Raw genomic sequence first — 22,500 nt, forward strand, 5'->3', positions numbered from 1 at the left:
ACACAAACATATACACACACATACATATATACAGATATACGATGGGCTTCCTTTAGTTTCCGTCTACCAAATCCACTCACAAGCCTTTGGCCGGCCCGAGACTATTGTAGAAGACACTTGCCCACGGTGCCACGCAGTGGGACTGAATCCGAAACCATGCATATATATATGAACCCGGAACCATATATATGTATATGCACACATTTATAAACATACATGAATGTATGTATATATGTATGCATGCATGCATAACACGTGTGAGGACGTATTTAGTTTTAAAAATGAAAGTAGATTGCAGATATTAGCACTACGAAATACACCACATTATATTCTTTTCTACTCTAGGCACAAGGTCCGAAATTTTGTAGGGAGGGAGCCAATCGATTAGATCGAACCCCAGTACGCAAGGGTACTTCATTTATCGACCCCGAAAGGATGAAAGGCAAAGTCGACCTCGGCGGAATTTGAACTCAGAACGTAAAGACAGATGAAATACTGCTAAGCACTTCGCCCGGCGTGCTAACGTCTCTGCCAGCTCGCCGCCGCCTTACACCGCATTATATTAAGGTAGAAATACCGTACCGGCCACTCCACATACCCGGGATGCACTCAGTTATGCAACGAATGCATGCATTGAAAATCGTACCATTGAAATATTAATTACCATGACAACAATAACAACAGTAACTATAGTAATAACAATGGTTCCTGATTTACGCACAAGGAAATACAGTTTTTGGGAGAGGGAATTAGTGGATACCATTTACCCAGGTACTTGACTAGGGCTGATGGCATTGGCCACCAACTGAAATTTTATCGACCACGGAAGGATGAATTGCAAAGCTGGCTTTTGTGGGATTTAAACCTAGAAGGATGAATTGCAAAGCTGGCTTTTGTGGGATTTAAACCTAGAAGGATGAATTGTAAAGCTGGCTTTTGTCGGATTTAAACTTAGAACGTAAAGATCCAGAAGAAATACTTCCAAAACATATTTCCGCCACCTTAACAAAAACAACGGCGACGATCATGAGGAGAGGACCACGACGATGATGCAGAGCCGTCTTAACAGTAATATAGGCCCCCGAGTAATATAGGCACCCGATCAAATCAATCACTGGGACCTGTAGTATATATATATTGACAGCGAACCACAGTATATTTAGATCAGAAAAGAGCTCGTAGACTCGCGGGGCCTATGGGCAAAATAAATACGTGCTTAGGCCATCAAGGAAAAGGTTCACCACAGAAATGGTAAATGGTTTACGGCACAAAATAAATCACTTTAAACTTGCTAAAATAGTATTTGAATTGGTTTATATGATCGAAAATATAATTTCGAAGTGTTTCTGGCGTCATAGCGAGGATCTGATCAAAGACATTGCAATCAATAAAAGTAGGAGAACATTTTTCAAACGTAAATAAAATGAAGGTATACAAAAATAAATATTATTTTCCATCGTTTTGTAAGTTTTGTTTCATTTTGAGCAAAAACAATTTATTTTAAAGTTTTTGTACCAACCACATGGTTCAGGGTTCAGTCCCACTGCATGGCACCTTGGGCAAGTGTCTTCTACTATAGCCTCAGGCCGACCAAAGCCTTGTGAGTAGATTTGGTAGACGGAAACTGAAAGAAGCCCGTCATATATATGTATATGTATATATATGTGTGTGTCTGTGGTTCCCCCCCCAATCGCTTGACAACCGACGCTGGGGTGTTTACGTCCCAATAACTTAGCGGTTCGGCAAAAGAGACCGATAGAATAAGTACTAGGCTTACAAAGAATAAGTCCTGGGGTCGATTTGCTCGACTAAAGGCGGTGCTCCAGCATGGCCGTAGTCAAATGACTGAAACAAGTAAAAGTAAAAGTAAAATAAGTAATATGGGGACACCAAAATCTTTTTAAGTGCTTAGGGCCGCTATGGCTGTTAATCTGGCCCTGACAACTGCCCAGTGAGGCCATGCTTTAAGAAGGCACTGCGATGATGATGATGATGTTGAAAGTGCTGATGGTAGTGACGACGATGATCCGTAAGGTAGACTGAAAGCGGAACAGGTTGCAAGGATGAAAGAAATCGATTACAAATTAAACCAACAAGAAGACCAGTAACTGGTACTCTCGATTTTAGAACCATGTAAGACCATATTTTTGGACTCAGAAATAGAGAATGCAAATATCAAAAGGGATGAAATATTCGCGATATCTATGTTCAAGATCGTAACTACCACAGCTTGACAACTGGTGTTGGTTTGTTTACGTCCCTGTACCACAGCGATGGTGGGGGACAAACACAGACACACAAGCATATATATATATACGGCAGGCTTCTTTCAGTTTCCGTCAACCAAATCCACTCCCAAGGCTTTGATCAGCCCAAGGTTATAGTAGAAGACACTTGACCAAGGTTCCGCGCAGTGGGACTGAACACGGAACCATGTGGTTGGTAAGCAAGCTACTTACCACACACCCACTCCTGCGCCTATATATGCACATACACACACACACACACACATACACACACACACACACACACACATCTATATATATATATATATATATATATATATATATATATATATACACACATATATATACATATATATAAACATATATATATATAATATATATGTGTGTGCGTGTGTATAGAGAGAGAGAGAAAGAGGAGGAGAGAGAGGGGGGGGAGAAAGTGAGAGAGAGAGAGATAGAGAGAGAGAGATAGAGAGAGAGAGAGAAAATCGATTCTTAGTTCTAATTTTTAAAAAGCTTGTATTTACTTTATCGTTGACTTTCGCTATACCGCTATCTGACGGGGATGTCAACAAGACAACACCGGTTGTCAGTCGGTGGTGGGGGGTAAACACAAACGCAGAGGCACACACACATAGATTTATACGTATACATAGATGCATGTTTGTGTGTGTGTATATGTGTGTGCACGCGCGCTTGTGTGTTAATTTTACCCTACACCGTTAGTGAATCAATTACAACATAATAGGTAAATGTTTTCTTATAGATTTGTACACAAACAGAAAAACACTCGCAACTCCATTAAACCGAAGTATATATATATATATATATATATATATATATATATATATATATACATATATAAAATATATATATATATATATATATATATATATATATATATACATATATACATATATATACATATATATACACACATATATACATATATATAAAATATATATATACATATATATAGAATATATATATACATATATATGTATATGTATATATATGTATATGTATATATATGTATATATGTATGTGTATATATATATGTATATGTATATATATGTATATATATATATATATATATATATATATATATATATATGGGAGAATATACAAAAAATAACAACAGACGAGGACAGGTGGTGTAAATAACAAAAGTATATATTAGTATGACGCTCGGGAATACGGAAAGTCTTTGACGTTTCGAGCTACGCTCTTCAACAGAAAGAATACGGAGACAAGGAGAAAAACACGGAGAAAAAAAATTGAATAGTGTTCAGTCAACGGTCAAAATCATATATATATATATATATATATATACATATATATATATATATATATATATATGTATGTATGTATATATATTTGTATATATATATATATATATATATATATATATATATATATATATATATATATATATATATATATAATATATATACATACATCATACATATACTCATAGATATATATATACGTGTACATATATATATATATATATATATATATATATATATATATATATATACATATGTGTGTGTGTGTGTGTACTTTGTGTCTGATAGGGGTGCCGAAAGCTTTTGTCTTTGTGTACAAATTATATGAGTAAAATATTTACCTACAATGCAGTAATTATTCATTCTGAAATTTTATAGGTGACGTTGCGCATTCGATCGGTCGATCGGTCGATCGATCGGCCGGGCGTGAACTGAAAGTTAAGAGAGATTTAGAATAAAACCGTTTAACACATACCTATGGTCAAGCTTATGTTATGGATGGATCTTTGTAGAGAATTTGGCAGCTGGTTTCATACTGCCATCCAGTGCCGTCAGTACAGGAATCACAGACTGAAATGGCTAGGTAGCTGGATAGCTTAAGATGGGTGGCTGACAGGGAGGGGAAGAGAGGATTGTACATCAACAAGCAGACGGTCAGACAGAGTGGCTGAGAGATAGGCAGACAGACACACTGACAGACAGACAGACAGACAGACAGACAGACAGATCAGCCCAAGGATAGGCCGGGATAAACGGACAAGCGGACAAAAGGACGAAAGAAGGAAAAGCAAAAACGATACATGTAACGTACCCAACAGCGGGTTCTTCACTTCCACCACCACCACCACCACTATTACTACTACTACTACTACTACTACTACTACTACTACTACTACTACTACTACTACTACTACTATTACTACTACTACATGTGGTGGTAGTCGTTGCGGCAGGTGGTGGTGGTGATGGTGGCGAAGGAGATGAGCACCACTGCCCCATGAAGAACACGAACGGACAGCACCCATCTCCGACACTTGCACCACGCTCAGTACCACCACCCTCATCTCCCACACCTATATTCCGTATCAGCCATAATCCCCCCCCCCCTCCACCAATCTCCAGCACCGAACGCCACCACACAGACATGAAACCACACCAAACTGGACCACCTTCCTCCCACCGCCAACACCACCATCACAAAAACACCACCACCACCACCACCTACCACCACCACCACCACCACCACCACCACCACCACCACCACCACTACCACCACCGCAATCAAAGGAGTCAGTCGCAGAGAGAGCCGGTTAGTGGAAAGACTATACCGTTACCTATATACCACGCCTACCCAGAAACCAACCGAAACCCTCGGTTCCACCCATTAGCCGTTCAAATCTCCACTGCTATCTACCCTTCCACCACCTCCTTTTTCGATAATGCACACTGATTACTGTACCCTGCACCTAACCACGCCAGTGGGGGGTGATTGTGTATATATATATATATATATATATATATATATATGTGTGTGTGTGTGTGTGTGTGTGTGTGTGTGTGTGTGTGTGTATATGAAGAATAAGAGAATATATATATATATATATATATTTATTTATGTGTTTTAGCCAAGTGGCTGCGGTCATGCTGGTGCAATATATATATATTCTCTTATTCTTTTGTTTCAGTCATTTGACTGCGGCCATGCTGGAGTACCGCTTCTAGTCGAGCAAATCGACCCCAGGACTTTATTCTTTGGAAGCGTAGTACTTATTCTATCGCATCTTTTGCCGAACCGCTAAGTTACGGGGACGTAAACACACCAGCATCGGTTGTCAAGCAATGGTGGGGAAAACACACACACACACACACACACACACACACACACACACACACACACATATATATATATACGATGGGCTTCTTTCAGTTTCTGTCTACCAAATCCACTCACAGGGCTTTGGTCGGCCCGCGGCTATAGTAGAAGACACTTGCCCAAGGTGCCACGCAGTGGGACTGAACCCAGAACCATGTAGTTGGTAACCAATCTACTTACCACATAGCCACTCCTGTGCATACATACATACATACATACATACATACGTACATACTTACTACAGATCCAAACCATCACTGGAACTGTAAAAATCTGTAAAACTTTCCAGAAGTTTATCATTTAAACATATAAAGAAAAGACGATAAAGAGATAAAGAATGCATTGGTTTGTTTTGTTTCCAAACAAAATCATTCGTTCATTATAAACATTAGTCAACAACAACAGTAGCGACAACAACAGCAATAACAGCAACAACAACGAGACTAAGAGCCAGTGTGGGGGCCTCAATGAGGCCATTTGACGTGCTAGAAATTACAGTCAAATTTACTTCAAGTAATACTCAAAAACCTTTTAAAAAAGGATACACTGGATAATGTAGTCCTATGATACACTATTTCTAAATAGTAAAATAGAATGGTCACAGTTGGAACGTCTTTGGTCATAAGGCCCGTTCTGTCGGGTTGACCTGAGTATAAACAACCAAAGAAAGAATAGTAGTAATTATTTCTAATATAAGTGAAAGGTCACAAATTTGAGGGCAGGGTTTAGTCAATATCACCAGCCTCAGTGCTTGACTGGTACTTTTCAGCTGGATGAAAGACAGTTTATCTCGGCAGGATTTGAACTCAGAATAGAAACCCCTGACTGAATGCGGTAAAACTGTTTTTCCGATGGCTTAATGACTCTGCCAGCGCCCCACTTTTTTTGATAACCGTTTCTAATATAAGCACAAAGTTAGCAATTTTTAGAGAAGGGGGTCAGTATTAGCAACCTCAGTACATGACTGATAATTTATTTTATAGACCCTGAAAGGATGAAAGACTAAGTTGAACTCGGCGGAATTTGAACTCAGAAGAGCTGAAATGCTGTCGAGAAATTTGAATTCGGAACCAAGATTTTTTTTTAGTTTTGTTTTTTAATGCTCTAACGAATCTTTCAATCCGTCACCCTTGACAACAACCACAACATCAACCACAACCACAACCTAAGGCTGGATTAACCGTTAAGCAAATTAAGCACGGGCTTAGGGCATTAAGGGAAGCAGGGACACTGCAGAAATGGTAAATGGCTTACGGCACAAAATAAATCACTTGCTAAAATAATATTCGAAGTGGTTTATATGATCGGAAATATAATTTCGAAGTGTTTACGGTGTTGTAGTGAGGATCTGATTAAAAACGTTGCAATAAAAAAAAGTAGAAAACTTTTCAAATATAAATAAAATGGACGTATATAAAAATAAGTGGAGGCGCAATGGCCCAGTGGTTAGGGCAGCGGACTCCGATCGGAGGCTTGCGGTTTCGATTCCCAGACCGGGCGACATGAGTGTTTATTGAGTGAAAACAACTAAGATCCACGATGCTCCGACAGGGGGTGTTGGTGACCCCTGTCGTACTCTTTCGCCCCAACTCTCTCTCACTGTTTCTTGAATTACACTGCGATGGACTGGCGTCCCGTCCAACGACAAGGAACACATACGCCATAGAAACCGAGAAACCGGGCCCATCTTACTGTTAGTTTTGTTTATATTTTGAATTACATATATATGGGGACACCAAAATCTTTTGTGCTTAGGGCCTCTATGGGTCTTGATCCGCATTGCCACATCCACACTATTACACCTGATAAATTGTTTAATTCTGAAATTGGAAAAAAAACTTTAAAATCCGAAACATTTTCGAGTAAGCGCCAAAAATAGAATATTCATTTTCTGAAACCCTTTCCACTAACCTACGCGCAAGAAACCTAAAACCACAATATTCAGAGTATTCTTTTCTATGACGGTAAGGTGAGGTATGAGGAAGATTTAACTGCTATTTCTAGCAGGCTGCGCGATCACCTAGGAAACGCCCTCGTTGGCTCTGAAACCGACTTCGTGACCAGCGGCGACAGCAGCCGATGCCTGGTTAGGGATGAGAGTTGGTGAAGAGAAAAAGAGGGAAGAACCAGGGTTGCGATGATGTGTGTGTGCGTGTGCGGGTGCGGAGAGAGGGAGGTTAAGTGTAGGGGTGGGGGAGATGACTGTTTGGGGGTGGGGTGGGGTGTGATGTGTGTGCTGTGGGTCATTAAATGTTTAGTTGACCAGTTGGATCAAAGGAGGCACGCGAGTACACACCCGCCCTTTTCAAAATAAAACAACGGTGGTTGTGGTGTTGTTGTTGATTGTATTGGCGATGGTGTCCCAGCCATGTTGGAGGCAATAGTAGTAGTAGTAGTAGTAGTAGTAGTGGTGGTGGTGGTGATGATGGTGGTAGTAGTAGGGGGGTAGTAGTAGTAGTGGTAGTGGTAGTAGTGGTGGTGGTGGTGGTGGTGGTGGTAGTAGTAGGGGGTAGTAGTAGTAGTAGTAGTAGTGGTGGTGGTGGTGGTGGTGGTGGTGGTAGTAGTAGGGGGGTAGTATTAGTAGTAGTAGTAGTGGTGGTGGTGGTGGTGGTGGTGGTAGTAGTAGGGGGTAGTAGTAGTAGTAGTAGTAGTGTTGGTGGTGAAAGAGGAGGTGATACTGGTATGGTACCATTGGTAGTGGTGGTGGTGGTGGTGGTGAAGATGATTGATGGCGGTAATGGTGGTGTTGGCGGTGGTGGTAATGGTCGTTGTGGTGGTGGAGCTGATGATGACGGGTTGTCGTGGATGGTGCTTGAGATGGTACTGGTGGTAGTAACGATGGTTGAAGTGGTGTTGTTGGTGGTAGTGGTGGTTGAAGTAACGTTGAACCTGGTACTGTCTTGTGGAAAATGATCGTAGTGATGGTCATGATTGGAGTGGTGCTAGTGGTGTTCATGACAGTACTAGGGACAGTATTGGTGGTGATGGTACTGATGCTGGTACTGGTGGTGATGACGTCAGTGATAGCAGGCGTGGTCATGGTGGTGGTGGTGGTTTTGGTGGTGGTGGTGGGAAATGTTAGTGCTGGTGGTGACGTTACTGATGGTGGTAGTACCAGTGGCGGTAGGAGTTGTGGTTACTGCGGTAGTGGTTACCGCGGTAGTGATAGTGGTCTTGGAGGTAGTGGTGGTCATGGTGGATTACCTTTGCTTTAAAAAATGGTTCCTTCCTTCCTCACTGAATACTTCTCATTCCCCCTTCTTGTTTTTATTCTTTCTCTCAATTAAATATCATGCGTTATCTTGTAAAATTACCCACTTAAGTTTCACACACGCACACACACACACACACACACACACACACACACACACACACACACACACACACACACACACACACACACACACGCACGCACTCACGCACGAACGCACGCACGTACGCAGAAACAGAGTATAATACAACTCGCATACACACATAGACACGCACCACAACGACAAAACCCTGGACCAACACATCAGTCAATGCTTCCTATACTACAACACCACCACCACCACCACTTCTATTACCATCCATAACCACTAACCTCACTAGCCCCACCGCCAACAAGAACAAAAATACCAAGGACTCCGTCACCGCCATCACCACCACCACCACCACCACACCTACCATTCGTTACCATTACCAGCGAGGGGTGGGGGCCCTATGTGGTCGTTCGATCAGTGAGAAATAACAGGCAAACGCCCTTAATTTCTATCAATCGCTTTTTCAAAGGCACACATTAAGGCAACATCCTCTCTGATTTACAAAACGATGAGATGGTCACGGATAGGACACATTTGATTGTATCTCTGTTCAGTCGAAACAGATTTGCGGTTAAATAACAGTTAATATCTTCAACATAAGCTATAATCAAAAGAATTGGGTTTTGAGGTGCAACCTAGATCTCGCCCCTTCCGACTATTATAACTTTGGACCGCTCGAAGATGGTTTAGGAAGTCGCCGATCTCCTACGGATGAAGATGTGAAGGAAGCGATGCATAAATCGTTGCACGACCAACCGAAAACCTTCTTGCGGGGAATACGCAATCTTGTGAACTGCTGGACCAAGTGCATCGAAAAGGAAGGAGACTATATAGAAAAATGACGTACTTGTTTATCCCCCTACTCTTGTGTAAATGCATTGAAAAAACAACAGTGCGAATAATTTTTGACTCTCCCTCGTATATATATATATATATATATATATATATATATATATGTACAAACCTCCGCGGCACATCTCTCTCTTCGATTCTGTTAGGTGACTCAGCTTCACCACGGTAAATAAACAGACAAGAGTTCTTAAACAGACAAGAAATTCTCAGCCAGCGACGAACATCTGTATAACAAGAATCACGGCCCGGCATCGATGCCACGACATCACAACTAGTGATCAGCTCTGCCACACTCAGCCAACATACAGAACTTTTCCTATAGTGTACTAAACAACTGGTATAATTGCTCACGTGTTATTGACTCTCTTTCTATCTCCTGTAAACACTCATACACACATGTATCACTCACATACACACTTTTCTTTGTATGACGGCCTGTCTTTGATTATGTTCTTATATGTCGCATTCACACTCTCACACAGACATACATCTTTAACGCCATAATAAATATCTCTGTTATTCATCTAATACGGTTGTGGTCTTTCATTACTGGTCATCTATGTTATCGTCGCATAACATATCATGTATATCATATTCGATATATTTTGTGTTCGACCGTGTGACACGTTTAAATAAAAGGAGTCCTCTGTCTTTCCATTCGTCACCATTTCTCCTTTTTGAGTTCGCACGGTCGTTCCTTACATATATATATGGTGGATTCTCCCGTTGATTTCGACGTATAAGGATCCGACAACCTACTTTTTCTTTGTCAGTCATAACGCTTACGTCGAATGTAACGTTTGTTTGAGTCCCGCCAACAATTTGCAAAGAAGCCTGCAGATGTTGCAAATATGAGGATTATGGGTCAGTGCAGGCGGTTTATTTGCAGTCGCTTCGCCTCCCTTTGCTTTGCACCATTTAATGTTAAGGTTGAAACAAAGTCTTTTACACCATATTCATGCGACGTTTGACAACCCATTTTGGTGTGTTTACGTTTATGTAATTTAACAGTTCGGCAAAAGAAAACCGATAGAATAAGTACTAGGCTTACAAAGAATAAAGCCAGGGGTCGATTTCTTCGACTAAAAACCTAAGGCGCTGCTCCAGCATTGCCGCAGTCAAATGACTGAAACAAGTAAAAGAATAAAAGAATATATGTATGCATGTATGTATACATGTATGTCCTTTTTCTATCTATCTATCTATCTATCTATCTATCTATCTATCTATCTATCTATCTATCCATCTATCTATCTATCTATCTATCTATCTATCTATCTATCTATCTATCTATCTCTGTGAGTGTGTGTGTGTGTGTGTGTGTGTGTGTGTGTGTGTGTGTGTGTGTGTGTGTGTGTGTGTGTGTGTGTGTGTGTGTGTGTGTCTGTCTGTATACCTCTACGACATAAATTACATGTTAAACACTTCAAGGTAGGTTTTGCTCGAAACATAATTTCATCAGGTTTCCCACAATAGTTTCTATATTTCGGTACAGTTTTCCTGTTATGAGCAGTTTGACACCGCGTTACTGACAAGCCTTATATACGGATAACTTGGGAGCGATTGTGCCTTTATAAAGTGGACCTTTATAACGTGTGACTCATTCCGTATATTCTTTTATTTTATAGACTGAAGTCGCAGCACCAAAATTAATCATTTTAAAAAGAAGTATTTGAACACTGGTGAAAAATAGCGGGCTACCCCTAATTGGGGCGTACCCTGTGATGTATGTTTGTGCCTTGTAACAGACTATACACAAACACACACACACACACGTGTGTGTGGGGGGGTGAATGTATGTGTGTGTCTACACATGTGTGCGTATGCATACATATATATATATATATATACACACACACATATATGCATATATATATATATATATACATACATCACACTTTCACAGATAAATCGACAGATGTGTTCGAAGTAGCAGTAGTAATAGTAGCGGTGCTGGTGGTGGTAGTAGTAGTAGTAGTAGTAGTAGTAGTAGTAGTAGTAGTAGTAACTAAGAAGATGTTGATGGAGAAGAAGTAGACTCGTGAAATGTAACTCTAACATTGCAATATTTAAATCAACAGCTCGCCGAGATGTCTTCGCTTTAAATTGAATTATACACACTTACACAGTCAAGCAGACAGACAGACAGACATAGACACACAAACACGCACACACATACATGTTTATCCTTTACTTGTTTTAGTCATTACACCGCGGCCATAAGGCGGCGTGCTGGCAGAAACGTTAGCACGCCGGGCGAAATGCTTAGCGGTCTGAACGTCAGTTTTGAGTTCAAATTTCGCCGGGGTCGACTTTGCCTTTCATCCTTTCGGGGTCGATAAATTAAGTACCAGTTGTGCACTGGAGTCGATGAATCGACTTAATCCCTTTGTCTGTCCTTGTTTGTCCCCTCTATGTGTAGCCTTTACTGCCCTTGTGGGCAGCAAAGAAATAAGAAACGTTAGCATGCCGGGCGAAATGCTTAGCGGTATTTCGTCTGTCTTAACGTTCTGAGTTCAAATTCCGCCGGGGTCGACTTTGCCTTTCATCCTTTCGGAGTCGATAGATTAAGTACCAGTTGCGTACTGGGGTCAATCTAATCGACTGCTCCCCTCCCCCCCAAAATTTCGGGCCTTGTGCCTAGATTAGAAAAGATTATATCGAATGAATCGACCTAAGTGCATATTATTTTTTAAAGCCTGGTATTTATTCTATTGGTGTCTTTTGAAGAACTGCTAAACTACGAGGACATAAGCACACCAACACCGGTTGTCAAATGGCGGTGAGGAAGACGCGCAGACAGAAGCACACGCGCACACACACCACACACACACGCACGCACATACACATACAGAGTTTCCGCTTGCCAAATCAACTCACAAGGCTTTGGTAAAAGACACTTGCCCAAGATGCCATGCAGTGGGACCGAAGCAAATTTCTTACCACACAACCACGCCTATGAAGACATATGGTTGCTGGAGCCCAAAGAAACAGAAGTAAAATCTTCAGGCCACCCTCTTCCTCTTTAAAAGGAATATAGCAAATGATGTGGTTTTGGGTTTGTTGCACAAAGGGAAAAGACAGGATGGTCACGGCTGGATTGCCTTTGGTCATACTTCGTCATACTTCTGGTTTGCCAGGGCTGAACTGGATCTAAACAGTAGCAGACATGATAGTAATAACAATATTCCCTAACCACACATGCGCATACATGCACACACACACACACATACATGCACACACACACACACATGCAAACACCACATACATACATACATACATACATACATACATAGATGCATACATATATATATAATCGGGCATATATACATATATACATACATGCATGCATACATACATACATACACACATACATACATACATATATATATAATCGGGCATATATACATACATACATACACACACATGTACCTATGTACACGTATACGCTCTCGTCAGGCACATATGAAAAATGTTCATTTCACATTCAACATGTATTGGGGTGGGAAATGGGATAAAGGTGTGATTGAGAAGTGAAGTAAAATGAGGTACGGGTGGTTGTTAGTGTGAGGGCTGAGGTAGGAGGTGTGTTGTCTTGATTGTAAATTACTCACTTCTTCTCTCCCCTTTTCTGTCTGTCTGTCTCCATCGCTGTGTATATAAGCATATCTATTTATGTACCTATCTATATATTACACTCACCCACATTTACATCTATATATATGAGTGTATATATATATGTGTGTGTATGTATGAATGTGTGTGTATATATATATATATATATATAATCCCCCCCCCCACAAAAAAAAACAAAGAACAAACACAACAAGAAAAAACAACAACGCGAGGACATGGTACATGCAAAGTATTAGCAGACTCTCAGGGAAGGAAAGAAAGGTAGTTTTACGTTTCGAGCAAAGCTCTTCTTCAGAAACAGGAGACAGAGGAAAGTCCAAGAGAAAAGGAAGACGAAGGAAAAAAATTGCCAACGATCCACATGTGAGCTACTCATGGTGCTATAGTCCTCGTCCTAGATGAAGAATTCGGAGTTTAATTCATTTGAGCACTACCACGCGTTTTTCTAAACTGTGCATATCTAACTCCACCTATTGTTTGCAAATACACACACACGCACGCACACACACACACACACACACACACACACACACACACACACACACACACACACACACACACACACACACACACACACAGTGATGGATCTGTCGATCTCATCCACACTTTCGACCGACTATCAACGTAAGACCAGACGCCTACAGGGTCAAGGATTACGTAAATCTAAACAACAGCAATTACTACTACTACTACTACTACTACTACTACTACTACTACTACTACTACTACTATTACTACAACAACAACAACAATAATTATAGTGATAATAATAATAATAATAATGATAATAATAATAATAATAATAATAATAATAATAATAACAGTAATAATGATGATGATGACGATGATGATGATGATGATGATGATGATGATGATTTTAATGATAATAAATAGCAACAATCTTGAAGTTATTTGTCTCAAAGCAGAAATTGCAAATATTACTGACAAACGAATTTTTGTAATAATAACAAAGAGATGACTAACAAAACAATAAAGCGTGTAAGAGCTGATATTAACTGTTTGGACTGTTGCTTTCAGAAGAGTTGAGACAACATTGAAGTCAAATGCCGACAGATGCAGGCTGTAACGAAAGTGTTGTTCAGTAGACGCATACGGCCATCATATTTACGAAACTGAACAGAAGAAGGTCACGTGGTTAATTGCGTCGGCGTTGTAAGACAGGCTTCACCTGTGCTGCGTTGGAGAGCTGAAGTGTATATATGTATATATGCATGTATGTATATACGTGCGTATGTGTGTGTGTATGTGTACATGCGTGTATCTGTGTATGTATGAATTTATGTATGTATGTATGTATGTACACACAATATATATATATATAAATATATATACATTCATGCACACATGTACGTACGTGTATATACGTCATTGTGTGCATATATGTATGCATGTGTATGTATGTATGCAGGCATATATGCATGTACGTATGGATTATGATCAAGAATTAGAGAGACAAAATACTGGGTGTTATTTAAGATTCGTAAGTAAATTTGTTTGCAATTCTTCTCTCTATATTCCCCTTTTCTTTCTGTTGATGAAGGACTTACGTCCAAAACGTAAAGATATTTTCATTTCTTTCTCTTTAAACCTGAAGCTAATAACTAAAACCTTTATTGCATTATATTGTTTCTTTTGTGTTTTTTTTATTTCCTCAATGCTATCTACATTTATCTAAACTCACGCAGACATTCAATATTCATATCGTTAATACACAGTCGAATAAATTATAATCATAAGTTACCATGGAGTTACCACTTCGGATTCCAGCAAAACCACTGTTCATGAATAACATTTATGTTTTACTTGTTTTGGGTCAGTCATTAGACTGCAGCTGTACTGGGAGCACCTCTTTGAAGAAATCTAAACCGAATGAAGTGATCCTGGTACTTTTATTTAAAGTTTGGTACTTTCTCCACAATTCTCCACTTGATTGTATATGGTGTGTAGTTAGTATTCAGATCCCATACATCGCTAGCCAACTTAATAGCTTTATATTTATCAATGTGTCGGAAAGAAGACTGCTGGTTTGCTCAATGGCTTTTAAAATCGCCTTCGCATGTTATCTCATAGACCAGCGTCCTGGTTTTTAAATATATCTAACGATATGCAATGAGCCTGGAAGATTGCATGGAGATACATTGCATGTTATATAAATCTGCCAATTTATTGTATCCCTAAGGCATGAAACTATTAATAGCTCTTTTGCAAATTGTGTATATGAAAAGATATTTATCTCTCATTAGATGGAGCACTTTCCTATTGAACCTAACGGAAATGTAAACTGATACATGCACACACACACACACACACACACACATATATGTATGTATATACGTATATATATATATATATATATATATATATATATATATATATATATATATATATATATATATATATATAATGTGTGTGTGTGTGCATATGTGTATATATATATATATATATATATATATATATACGCTTACTTTGAAATGGATGCGTAGCGTTCAATCAAATAATATAAATAATGCCGCCTGACTGGCACCCGTGCCGGTGGTACGTAAAAAGCACCCACCACACTCTCAGAGTGATTGGCGTTAGGAAGGGCATCCAGCTGTAGAAACCTTGCCAAATCAGATTGGACCCAATATTCCACCCCGCTAGAATGGTCATAAGTCAGCTAACAGAAATCCAAGGATAGAATGACAGACAGATCGATGGATAAACTCGCACGCAAAAATAGGAACACAGAAACAATGACACACAATAGATACACACACACACACACACACACACACACACACACACACACACACACACACACACACACACACACACACACAGAAGCAAACACACACATACACACACACATCCATACATACACGCACACTCTCACTCGCCCACATATACACACACATCCATACATACACGCACGCCCTCACTCGTCCACATATGCACACATGCACATACACATGCGTGCACACATACACTCGCATACACGAATACACACATACACACGCACACACACGCACGCATAGATGTTGAGGTAGTCAAAGAGATACAGCTGGTCGACGAAGGTTTACGAGGGAAGTAATAAGAAAGTTAAACACATTGTCACAGCGAGAGAGAAACGGAGAGAAAAAGAAATAGAAAGAAAGAAAGAATGAAAGAGTGAACGAAAGAAAGAGGGAAAGAAAAGGGAGAGAGAAAGAAGGAAAGAGAGAGAGAGAGAATGGGGAGGGGTGAGAGAATATTCGGATGAAGGTGTTAGAATAAGTACAAGACATTGAGAGGTTGTGAAACGGTGATGTTACCCCTCAGGGGTGAGTATCTAGTAGTTTCGTGAGAGGTTTTGGGTAACACAAATAACAAACAGGATGAGCAAAAAAAAAAAAAAAACAAAAACAAAAGGGCTCCATGGTAAAATAGGGGGCAGACGTTATTTCTTGGGATAATGCGGCGGAAAGGTTTGACACAAAAGAAGTGTTACTACTGGGCTTGTTTTTGCTGTACCTAACCTGTCTCCCTTACATCGTTCTGTCGGACGGGCAGGGACACGATGTCGATAGAAACGGTGAGTTTGACTGTATGTCTCGTTTGTCATTGATATTGTTACTGTTGTGGTTGTGGTAGTGATGGTTGTTGATATTGTTGTGATAGATAGATAGATAGATAGATAGATAGATAGCCTGGGGTGGAAAGGTGCCCAGAAGCCAACCGAACAAAAACAAGACCCGTTAAAACAACGGATGAACCGAAGTGTAGGGCCAACGGCTATCAAGTAACAGCACACAAGAGAATGGCAATGTTGGGGACAGCTAAACAGTGTCCTTACCAGCCTGGGGGCTCCTGACGTCTGATGTGTGGTGTACGGGTAACTCAACACGGAACTGGAGAATTGCTGACTAACTATATATATATATATCGATACTGGGACTCCGGTAAAATGGAAGACAGCTCTTATTTTGAAGGCACGTACTTCTTCAATCGATGTATTTTTGCCAAACCAACACTTGTTGTTGAGTAGCAAGAGACAAATAGTAAAACGCACATACACACACACGACAAGCTTCCTATGATTAACGTGCATCAAATTGATGTGTTTGTGTGCCTTTGTGTGTGTTGTATCTGTGTATTTGCATGTGTGTGTGTGTGTGTGTGTGTGTGTGTGTGTGTGTGTACATATGTACGTGTGTATTTTGCGTTGAAGGACAGAAACATGTATGTGTTTGCGTATGCAGCAGAACCACATAGAAAGGGTCATCTTCCAAAACTTACCCCACCCCAGACTGATTCCTACGTACCTATACACGGAAAAGGTTCTGGAGAAGATATATTTTCTACTCTAGGTACAAAGCCCGAAATTTGGGGGGGGGGGCAGTCGAATAGATCGATCCCAGTGCGCAACTGGTACTTAATCTATAGACCCCTGAAAGGATGAAGGGCAAAGTGGACCTCGATGGGATTTGAACTCAGAACGCAAAGACAGACGAAATACCGCTGAGCATTTCGCCCGGCGTGCTAATGGTTCTGCCAGCTCAGATGCGTTGACATTAAACCTACAGTCGAGGCGGCGAAATGGCAGAATCATTAGCACGTCAGGCAAAAATGCTTAGCGACATTTCGTTCATCCTTACGTTCTGAGTTCAAATTCCGCTGTAGACAACTTTACCCTTTATCCTCTCGGAGTCGATAAAATAAGTATCAGTTGAATACTGGGGTCGATAAAATAAGTACCACTTAAATACTGGGGTCGATGTAATCTAATACCACCCCAATCCCCAAAATTGCAGGCCTTGTTCCAAAATTTGAAATCGATATTAAAATTATAGTTTAAAATAATTACCAGTCAAATAGTTACCGCTTGTCACTGGATATTTAAGTATGGATATTATTTTTTGGTCTATTCATAGTCCCTGGATTGAAATTACTCCGGTATGGACTGCACGATCGGTATGTGTATCACCGGGTATTGTGTACGTGGTGAACGGTAATAGTGTTGAGCGAGCGTATGTCACTATAACCCGAGAGTGTAGAGATGTCTCGTCATGAGACAACAATCACCATCTGACAAGATAAAATTATTATCATCTTATTATATATCACATCGTATATGAGTGTCTGTGTGTGTATGTGTGTGTGTATATGTGTGTGTGTGTGTATGTGTGTGTGTGTGTGTGTGTGTGTGTGTGTGTGTGTGTGTGTGTGTGTACACAAGGAAATGGGAATTAGAAGACGTTGGTTAGTTAGATGGCAGAGTTCAGCCGAGAAATGAAGGATGTGACACACTAAACTGTACAGAAAACGCGGTTTGGACTGAGGCGCATGCGCGACAAATGGGTATCACACCAGAATACGTACACATACACTAATTTACCTACATGTATATATGTATGTATGTATGTATGTATGTATGTATGTATGTATGTATGGGTGGGTGGGTAGCTGGATGGATGGGTGCACGTATGCATGTATGTTTACATGTAAATATGTATATATATATATATATATATATATATATACATCCATACATACATACACACGTGCGTGTGTATTGTGTTTGTCTACGCTGCTTGACAGTCGGTGCTGCTTTGTTTACGTCACTGTAAATGACTTTATTCTTTTCATCAAGACTACGTCCTTTTTTTACTGAGTTCACTTTCTTTCTGCTCATATATCTTGCTAAGGATAATTATAAAGTACCATGTGGAGTATTATGCCTTATCAAGCTAGTGCGTATACATACACGCATACATACACATGTGTGTGTATGTATATGTATGTGTGCATATATATATATATCTATATATGTAGGTATATACATACATATATAGATGCGTGCGCGTATGATATGATATATGATATATATATATATATATATATATATATATATATATATATATATATATATATATATATATAAGATTTTACTCGTTTGTTTCCTGCCCTCCAGCTTCACCAAACAAACAATAGGAAAAGATGCACCGAGCATACGTTTGGAGTGAAATTATACAAATATAAAATAGAAAGAGAGAAAGAGTGACAAAGCAAAGAAGAGGAGGATTGGGTTTCATCCGATTCATCTCATCAAAACCTCTACATTAACTTCACTTTGATACCCTAATGCCAACCTACACGACCGAAAGAGTATCTATGTAGTCACTCAATCGGCTAGAATTAGCAGCTGAAGGCTCCCTCAAATCACTCTGGGTAGCGTTGTCCAGGTTACACTATGCCTGGGAAAAGTCTACCTAGCCGTAGGCGGGTGCCACAGGATTATTGTTGTTGTCCTTCTTATTTTGGCTCTGGATCAAACTTAGTCAAGCAGATATATGACCAAAGGTGTTCCAGCCATAACCATTCGTTTTTGATTTTCTTTTTGTTGTGTGTATGAGCGCGCGCGTGTGTGTGTGTGTGTGTGTGTGTGTGTGTGTGTGTGTGTGTGTGTGTGTGTGTGTGTGTGTGTGTGTGAGGAATCGACAACCACGTTATTCAATGTCTTCTTTTTCAAGACGTTGAGTTGTATTCCAAGGAAATTTGGCTAATTCTAGCGGGTCGAACAACTCCCCTCAAATGAGAATTTCCTCATTTGATCGACCATCGGAAACATATGGATAGACTTAACTCCACTAACAGGAAACCTAGGGTGCCGGTAACGAAATCATTACAGTTTTTATAATACAGTTACTCTATACTCCACTATTGAGTATTCTTCGCTCAGTTCGTTGCTACTAACGTGTGGGGGGGGGGGGAGATGATAATAACGGTATCAACAACGACGACGATTATGATGATAACCTTGATGATGATGATGATGAGGAAGAGGAGGAGGAAGAGGAGGAGGAAGAGGAGGCAAATGGATCCTGATCCTGATCAATATCATCGTCATTGTCGTCATCGTCGTGGTAGTCGTGGTGGTCCTGGTGGTCGTCATCGTTGTTGTCATCATCATCACAACCATAATCTCTGCAGCCACCACCACCACCGTTATCACCACCACCACCACCACCGCCGTGGTCGTGGTCGTCGTCGTCATCATCATCATCATCATCATCATCATCATCATCATCAACATAAGCACAAATACAAAATGTGGTCGGCTGAATTTACATAAATACAAGCATGCGAGCGCACACACACATACACCCCACCCCCACCTCTACACATTCACGCAGATATATATATATATATATATATATATATATATATATATATATATATATATATATATATATATATTCACCTCCATACATACATAAATTCATACACACATGCGTACAACGTACGTACGGACATATAGACAGATAGCCAGACTGGCGGACAAGAAAGGGTGGTGTGGGGGGATGAGGCTTGATGGTGAGTGCGGTATGGTAATGTGCCGTGGTGTATGGCTGGTGTGTGTGTGTGTGTGTGTGTGTGTGGGTGTGGTGTGGCTGGGTGTGTGAGACAGACATTTCCTTTCATAAGAAGTGGGTGTTTACGGATGTTATTTAGACGATAAGGCAAGCAACACGTCACTGACAGCAATCCCCCCCCCCTACACACACACACAAACACACACACACAAACACACAACCACAGACATACAAACACTCACTCACTTACACTCACGTACGCGTGTATACACACATGGAAACTAGTGACGCATGTGGATACACACCAAGAAATCAGACATATTAAGGTACCTTAACGTACGCAACCACACACAAACATATACATATATACGCCCACATATGCAGACAGATGCAATCACGCATTCATATTGACGTTCAAACATATGCAATCACACGTATGCGCCCATACTCACGCGAACACAAGTACGCATAGGTATGCATAGGCATTCACAAGCAAACGTACTCGCATACATACGTACAGATTTGAGTGAGCGCGCGCGCACACACACACACACACGCACCACGCATGCTTTGTGAAACGGACTTGCATACATACCCGCATGCAAAATAAATACACAACCACATGCGCACACACAAACACAAGGTAGAGTAACACATTGCTTAGTGGTGGCGATGGGGATAGGATAGGATAATGTCTTCAAGTCGGATAGACAGGGGGCGTTCATGCATGCAGAAACAAGGTGAAATTTGTGTTTGTCCAGCTATCATCAAAACAGTGATAACCGCGGGGTTTCTAAGCAGGGGAGCTTCAAACGTTATAGTTTGGCCTGGTAGAGAAGAAAAAAAGAAAGAATAAAAAAAAAACAGTAGCCAAATTCTTGAAAATGGCAACCCACTGTTTTAGAACAAGGAAGGACATGTTGGACAATGTCTTACTGGACGGAGTGGTCAGATCGAGAATGACTCTGACCGTAAGTCTACTAATCAAGAAATACCTGCGGGCTAAACGACTACAATTTCTTCGCCACAACAAGCACCACCACCACCACCACCACCACCACCACCACCATTAGCTTCAATACCACAAAAATCACCATCATCGACACCATCACCACTGTCACCACTGGTGTGTTTAGGTCCCCGTAACTTAGCGGTTCGGCAAAATAGACCGACAGAATAAGTACTAGGCTTACAATGAATAAGTCCCGGGGTCGATTTGCTCGACTAATGGCGTTGCTCCAGCATGGCTGCAGTCAAATGACTGAAACAAGTAAATGAGTAAAAGAGTAAGTCCTTCCAGAATTTTCTAGATGCATATCATTGCATATCTTCCCCGCCTTCGGGAAATATATGCAGATAAAACATCAAAGTGCTCAATGCATTTTTGCAATCGTTGATTTTGAAACAAAATCTAAATTTTGCTTCAGTTCTTGAGGCCAAGGCATATTAAAGATCTCTGTTTCCGTACTCTTGGAAACAATGCAACAAGCGTACGTACAAATATTAAATACATACGCACAGGTACACACAAACATGTCTATACATAAAGAACGCTAAATACTTTATAAGAAGCCCTGTACCATAATTATTACTGCTAACAACATCTTCAGGAACAGTCGTCAGTAGCATCCCTACCATCACACATCTCTATCATCAATACCGTTAACAACAGACAAACACCTCCAATTACACGATGAGATTTACTGCAACCACCATAACGACAGTCTCCTCCAACAGCCATGCTATTTTCACCATAATCAAGGTTTCGACTACGTCCGTAACCGTCGCTGTATTCTTCTGTGACCACCACCAAAACCACTACTATCATCACCACCGACACCCCCACAAACACCGTCCCCGTCACCGTCGCCGTCTCAGCCGCCGCCGCCGCTGCCGCTGCCATCTTAGCGAGTATGCATGGATAAGATGTTGGTTTAATGTTGCAAT

General features: G+C 40.5%; 1 protein-coding gene across 2 annotated transcripts in view; it reads right to left on the reverse strand.

Annotated features, from left to right (window-relative positions):
- LOC106870475 (transcription factor 21-like) overlaps nt 1-18,264 on the reverse strand; it is a 119,816-nt gene extending 101,552 nt beyond the window's left edge. Inside the window, exon 1 of one of the 2 annotated variants that reach the window (XM_089363050.1) lies at nt 18,045-18,264. The gene's annotated coding sequence lies outside the window, so the exon portion shown is untranslated. Of the gene's footprint in view, nt 1-4,010; nt 4,586-18,044 lie in introns of those variants that run through there. The other variant, XM_089363051.1, reaches the window with a different exon arrangement.
- Between the last annotated feature and the right edge of the window lie 4,236 nt (nt 18,265-22,500).

Source organism: Octopus bimaculoides, chromosome 14 (genome assembly GCF_046866305.1).
Source record: "Octopus bimaculoides isolate indiv1 chromosome 14, ASM4686630v1, whole genome shotgun sequence".
Classification (NCBI taxonomy): domain Eukaryota; kingdom Metazoa; phylum Mollusca; class Cephalopoda; order Octopoda; family Octopodidae; genus Octopus; species Octopus bimaculoides.